The 6,000-nt window shown below is 42.2% G+C and overlaps 1 protein-coding gene across 1 annotated transcript in view; it reads left to right on the top strand.

Moving 5' to 3' along the window:
- Window positions 1-3,531: 3,531 nt before the first annotated feature.
- LOC100017048 (renin-like) overlaps window positions 3,532-6,000 on the top strand; it is a 49,469-nt gene continuing 47,000 nt past the window's right edge. Inside the window, exon 1 of the mRNA XM_007481208.3 lies at window positions 3,532-3,760. The gene's annotated coding sequence lies outside the window, so the exon portion shown is untranslated. The remainder of the gene's footprint in view (window positions 3,761-6,000) is intronic.

The following is a 6,000-nucleotide window of genomic DNA, read 5'->3' as shown; positions in this document are numbered from 1 at the left end:
ATAGCACTGCTGGGTTTGTACCCCAAAGAGATAATAAAGAAAAAGACTTGTACAAGAATATTCATAGCCGCACTCTTTGTGGTGGCAAAAAATTTGAAAATGAGGGGATGCCCTTCAATTGGGGAATGAATGAACAAATTATGGTATATGTTGGTGATGGAATACTATTGTGCTAAAAGGAATCATAAAATGGAGGAATTCCATGGAGAATGGAACAACCTCCAGGAAGTGATGCAGAGGGAAAGGAGCAGAACCAGGAAAACATTGTACACAGAGACTGATACACTGTGGTAAATCGAACGTCATGGATTTCTCCATTAGTGTCAATGCAATGTCCCAGAACAATCTGCAGGGATCTAGGAGAAAAAACACTACCCACAAGCAGAGGAAAAACAGTGGGAGTAAAAACAATGAGGAAAGACAACTGCTTGACTACAAGGGCTGAGGGGATATGACTGAGGAGAGACTTTAAATGAGCACCCCAATGCAAATACCAACAACATGGAAATGGGTTCAGATCAAGGACACGTGATACCTAGAGGAATCATGTGTTGGCTATGGGAGGGGTGGCGGGAGGGGGAGGGGGAGAAAAAAGAAAATGATCTTTGTTTCCAATTAATGATGTTTGAAAATGACCAAATAAAATACTGTTTAAAAGGGAAAAATAAAAACCAGTCACTCTCCAAGTTCCCCTCACCCTACCGCCATTCTTGTCAATATCTTCTCTCTAACATTCCAACTGCTGTCTGTTCCACCTGAGTGGCAAAAAGTCCAAAACTAGCTTCAGTTTTCCTTTCAACAGGGAGTAGATTAGAAAATAGGAGTAGATAAATGGTGTGTGTGTGTGTGTATTTGTGGCATCTTCAGTTAAAATGTTCATTTCAAATTTAATAATTTTAGGACTGGATGGAATGTCAGAGTCGAAAAGGGGGTGGGTGTTTGAGGTGATCCAGCCCAATCTCCTCATTTTGCAGAGCAGGAAACTGAGACCCAGAAAGCTTGATAAACTTAAGATCATAGGTAGAGTACCGGAAGGGACCTGAGAGGCCTTTTTGTCCAACCCCCTCATTTCAAAGATGGCACTATTTTATTAGGCACCTTCATCTGGCTTTTCTGCTCTAGGACAGCCAGGTTGACTCCTGGCACCTCTTCTGGTCTTTGGCCCAATCTAGAATTACAGATTCATATTTTCATAACTCCTGGCCCACCTGATTCCCTGGGAAGGGAGGCCATGGTGTTACAAGAAGTCAGGACACACACAGAGACTAGCCCTTCTCTGTCCCCCTGGTGAGTCCCCTGACTCCTTGTGGCCCAGCTGATTGATCACAGCACCCCAAGGAGCATTGCTGGTGGAGCGGGAGAAGGACCTGTCAACTTACAACTGGAACTCCTTCGACCTGTGGCATGGAAAGCACCAAACAGGGAAAAGGCTCCGGTGCCTGCCTGATCAAGATCATGGGTGTCCTGGCATTTGAAATAAATTTCAACCTGGGGACAAGGGTTTCAAGAAAGAGGGCTGGGCTTTGGGGGGAGAGAATCGGAGAACAATATCCTGGTGATAAAAGAATTTGTATCAACTGCCTTTTATCTGCTTTGTGACTTATTCTAGTAGGAAACTTACTTTTTCTCTTCTGAATAATGCCATCATCACTTCCTTTACCTCTGACCTTATCCCTCCTGTTTACCACTCACATGAGGTAGAAGTTATCTTGAATCATAATATTCAAGTACTTTCCTTATCTCCAAGGGTGGGGGGGGAGTGAGTCAGCCCCAACTTTGTAGAGAAGATGGCTCTGCTTAGGCTGGTACTTAGTACCAGTCTGAGATGTGAACCCATCTGCCCCCCCCCTCAATAAAGAGCAGGGAGGAGGTTAAGTAGGCAGTTAAGCAGCTTATCCACTCCTCTTGAAGAAGATCTTTACAACTATGGCTTTATTATATCAAACCAACCAAACAAACAATAAGCATGTATTTAGCACCTACTGTATACCAGACCCCATATTCCACAACCAGTCCTTTACTTACTAAAGCATCAAGCTGCTTCTCTAAAGGGTTTAAATACTTGCTATTCTGATTCTTCCAACTGTAAGGTTCCAGAGTTGAGTTTTGAGAGAGTTATAGTGGCGTTTTTCAAAATCTAGTAAGCAAAATTCCTTCTAATTAAACATCGTTTGCTTGATTCAGCTGATTAAAGGAAGAACTGTTTGATAAATTACAGAGGTCCAAACATGGAACGGTTTGCTTTGTGAGAGAGTGAGTTCCCCTTCACTGAACATGTTCAAAGCTAGATGACTTTTTTTAACACTCACCTTCCATTTTAAAATCATTACTAAGTATTGGTTCTAAGGTAGAGTAAAGGTTAAATGGTAGGAGTTTGACAAACGTGAGGAGAGCAGTTTGATAAAACAGTTTAATTTTAGAAGTACCGATAGAAAACAGGAAGGAGGAAAGAGAGATTACTATTCTAATACCCTATGACTATACCTAAATCCCTAATATTATCTAAAATTTGTAAAAAAAAAAAAAATCTCTCTTCAAGGACAGGTGCTTCTTTCCTGGCCAGACCAGGCCTATTTAATCTACTCTACCTAAAATTGATTCACTAACTACCTATCTACCATAATAAATCAACAGCCACCACCCACTACCTCCTTAAACAAGGTTTTCTCCTCCAACTGTCAGTAGTAAACTGCTAGTAGCAAAGACTAAGACAGACAGACCTCCTGCTCTCTTGGGATCCAAAGGCAAAAGTCCAACTATCAACTGATTCCTTACTGATATATCTTGATCTCCTATGTAACAGAATCTTTAGCTCTGCCCCCATAGACTCCTGTCAGCTCTGCTCTACTTAGAAATCCTTCACTCTTGCCTCTTAAAGAGACAAATGGAGAGATTAAGAAAATCCCTTTAACAGCAGAAGGGCAATAGAGGCTAAGCAATGGGGATTAAGTGACTTGCTCAGGGTCATACAACTTGCAAGAATCACAGGTAAGATCTGAACCTAGCTGCCCTCTTCATGACTATTTTTGAGGAATGCCATAAAAGATATGAATCCAATTGGCAGGGGAATTGAACTGAGCTGAAATCTCCCATCCTACTGATCCTAGGAGCAAGTCTACTCTCCCTTCTGTCTGACAGCCTTTCAAATATTTCAAGTGAGGAATATCCTCCTGCCTTCCCCCTTCCAAGCCTCATTTTCTCTAGGCTAAACATTCCCAGTCCTTCTTTTCTCATGTAACTTGCTTCTGAATTACCTTACCAATCAGACCTAGAAGCATCATTGCATATGTGCTTCAACCAAGGCAAAGGATGAGCTATCTGGACATTATGCTTCAATTACAGAAGAAGAAATAGAGACCCATTATATGCTCCTTAGTCCCCTGGCCCTGCCCAGGTTAAAGGATTGGGGGGAGTTTTCTACCCAGTCCCAACCATGTTTCAGTCCAGAAAGGAATTCTGATGAGGATGGGAATATGGAGGTGGGTAGCATTCTGTTCTTATGGTAATATGGCAAGTTACTATGGAAACATAGCAACCTGACAACTCTTAGCCCTTCCTCTACCTTCCCCTTCTAGTTAATGTGTGTGGATGGGATGGTATCCTCTGCAATAGCCCTTATGCCATTTCTCATTCAGAAAGAAAACCTACCCCTTAAAAGCTTTTAAACGTCCCAGAATGCCAGGGATGTCCCCTTCCTTAACCCTAATCTGGACAACAAGGTGGTTCAGTGGATAGAGTGTTGGACTGGGAGTCAAAAGACGTGAGTTGAAATCCTACTTCTGACTTTTTCTAGCTGTGTATCTCTGGACAGGTCACCTAACTTCCTTGGGCTCATCTGTAAAATATGGATAATAGCATCCACCAGTCAGGGACTGTGATGAGGATCAATTAAGATAACAGGCATTAGTGCTTTGCAAACCTTAAATGCTATTATTATGGGGAGCCAGCCACACATGGCCTTCTGTGAAGGACAAAGAACCCTTACCTACTCATCAGGGAACCAACTTGATCTCTAATGTACCCACTGATGGAGATTGTGAAAGGGGAGGAACTCTCATCATCCAGGTCTCTGAATTCTATTCTCTGCTGGTCTCCTCCCATTTCCACATGAGTCTCTTCTACCTCTTTATGATAAACTCCATTCTTAGTTTGGACAAATGGGAGAGGAGGACAAGGACCATGAAAGTGTTTACCTGGGCAGCTTTTTCTGCTCTCCCCTAAGCACGTGATCTTCACACAGACTTTGTTACATCAATCATTCAATAAGTACTTATTGGCATGTACTTCTGTTTGAGCTGATAGGACACTGAAGTGATACAGTGGATAGAGTCCTGGGCCTGGAGTCAGGAAAGACCTGAGTTTAAATACAGCCTCAGACACTTAGTAGTTGTGTGACCCTGAACAAGTCACTTAATCCTATTTGCCTCAGTTTCCTCATCTATCAAATGAGCTGGAGAAGGAAGCGTTAATTCACTCTAGTAGCTTTGCCAAGAAAACCCCAAATGGGTTCACAAAGACTTAGAAAGGAGTGAAACTGAGCAACAATAAATATGGGGAGTCTTTACAAAAAGGGAAGGGGCAGAGAATGGGGGGCAGCAAGAGAGTCTTCTGCACAACTATCAGTCAATGGTCTTTGTATGTCTTCTCTTACCTTAAAAAACAAACAATGGGGGGGGAGTGGGGAAATGGGGGCCAAGTTAAGATAGCCACTTAGAAGCAGCAAAAGCCAAGTCCTCTTTGAAAACCCTTCCACACGAATCAAAAACAAAGTGCTTCAAGGGGACAGAAAACCAAATCTAACAACAGGACAGAACATGGAGACCCTCCTGCTCAATTCAACTAAAAGTTATGCAAAGGAAGCCTGAATACTTGGATTTAAGGAAAAGGAAGAAGGAAGGTCCCAGGATCCCTCCCCCACCTACTGTGCTGAGACTCTGGCTGGTTAAAAAAAGGGGCGGGGCATCTTGGTAGCTCCGTGGATTGAGAGCTAGACTTGGAGAAAGACAGGAGGTCCTGTTTCAAATCTGGCCTCTGACACTTGCTAGCTGTGTGACCCTGGAGAAATTACTTAAGCCCCACTGCCTACCCCTTTTTGCTCTTCTGCTTTAGAACCAATACACAATATTGATCATGAGACAGAAGGTAAGGGTTAAAAAAGAAAAAAGGTAAGTAGAATTGGAACTACTCTACCTCTTTCCAAAGGTTCCCAAAGATGTTCCAGGGGGAGGAGGTCCCAGGTTCTGAGGAAAATTTCAGAATATGACAGAATGCTTTTGCTGCTGGTGGAATTGTGAACTGCTCCAACCATTCTGGAGAGCAATTTGGGTTATACCTAAAGGCTCCAAAACTGTGCATACCTTCGATGCAGAAATCGTACCACTAGATCTCTATCCCAAAGAGAGTTTTTAAAAAGTAAAGGGGACAGATAGGTGGCTTAGTGGACTGAGAGATAGACCTGGAGATGGGAGGTCCTGGGTTCAAATTAGGGATCACATGCCTAATACCTGCATAAACCTGGGGAAGTCACTTAACTCTCACTGCCTAGTCCTTGCCTCTCCTCTGTTCTGGAGATATATAGTGTGGATTTTGAGATGGAAGGTAAAGTTTTTTTTTTTAAGTATTTTCAAGTAAAGATGTTTTTTACTTACTTTAAAAACTAAGTGAAGTAAGAAAAGAGCCAAATGTACAAAAATATTTATAGCAAGTCTTTTGTGGTGGCAAAGAACTAGAAAATGAGGGGATGTCCTTCAATTGGGGAATGGTTGAACAAATTGGGTGGTGTACTATATATAATGAGAAGGATAATTTCAGAAAAAGCTGGAAAGACCTATGAACTGATGCAGACTGAAATCAGCAGAAGTAGAAGAACAATGTACCCGGTAACAGCAATATTATACAATGATCAGCTGTGAATGACTTAACTATTCTCATCGATACAAAGATTCAAGACAATTCCAGAGGATTTATGAGGAGAAATGCCATCCACCTCCAGAGAAAGAA

Source organism: Monodelphis domestica, chromosome 2, assembly GCF_027887165.1.
Source record: "Monodelphis domestica isolate mMonDom1 chromosome 2, mMonDom1.pri, whole genome shotgun sequence".
NCBI classification, from domain to species: domain Eukaryota; kingdom Metazoa; phylum Chordata; class Mammalia; order Didelphimorphia; family Didelphidae; genus Monodelphis; species Monodelphis domestica.
The sequence above is the reverse complement of the archived record's forward strand: the minus strand, read 5'-3'. Positions and strand labels throughout refer to the sequence as shown.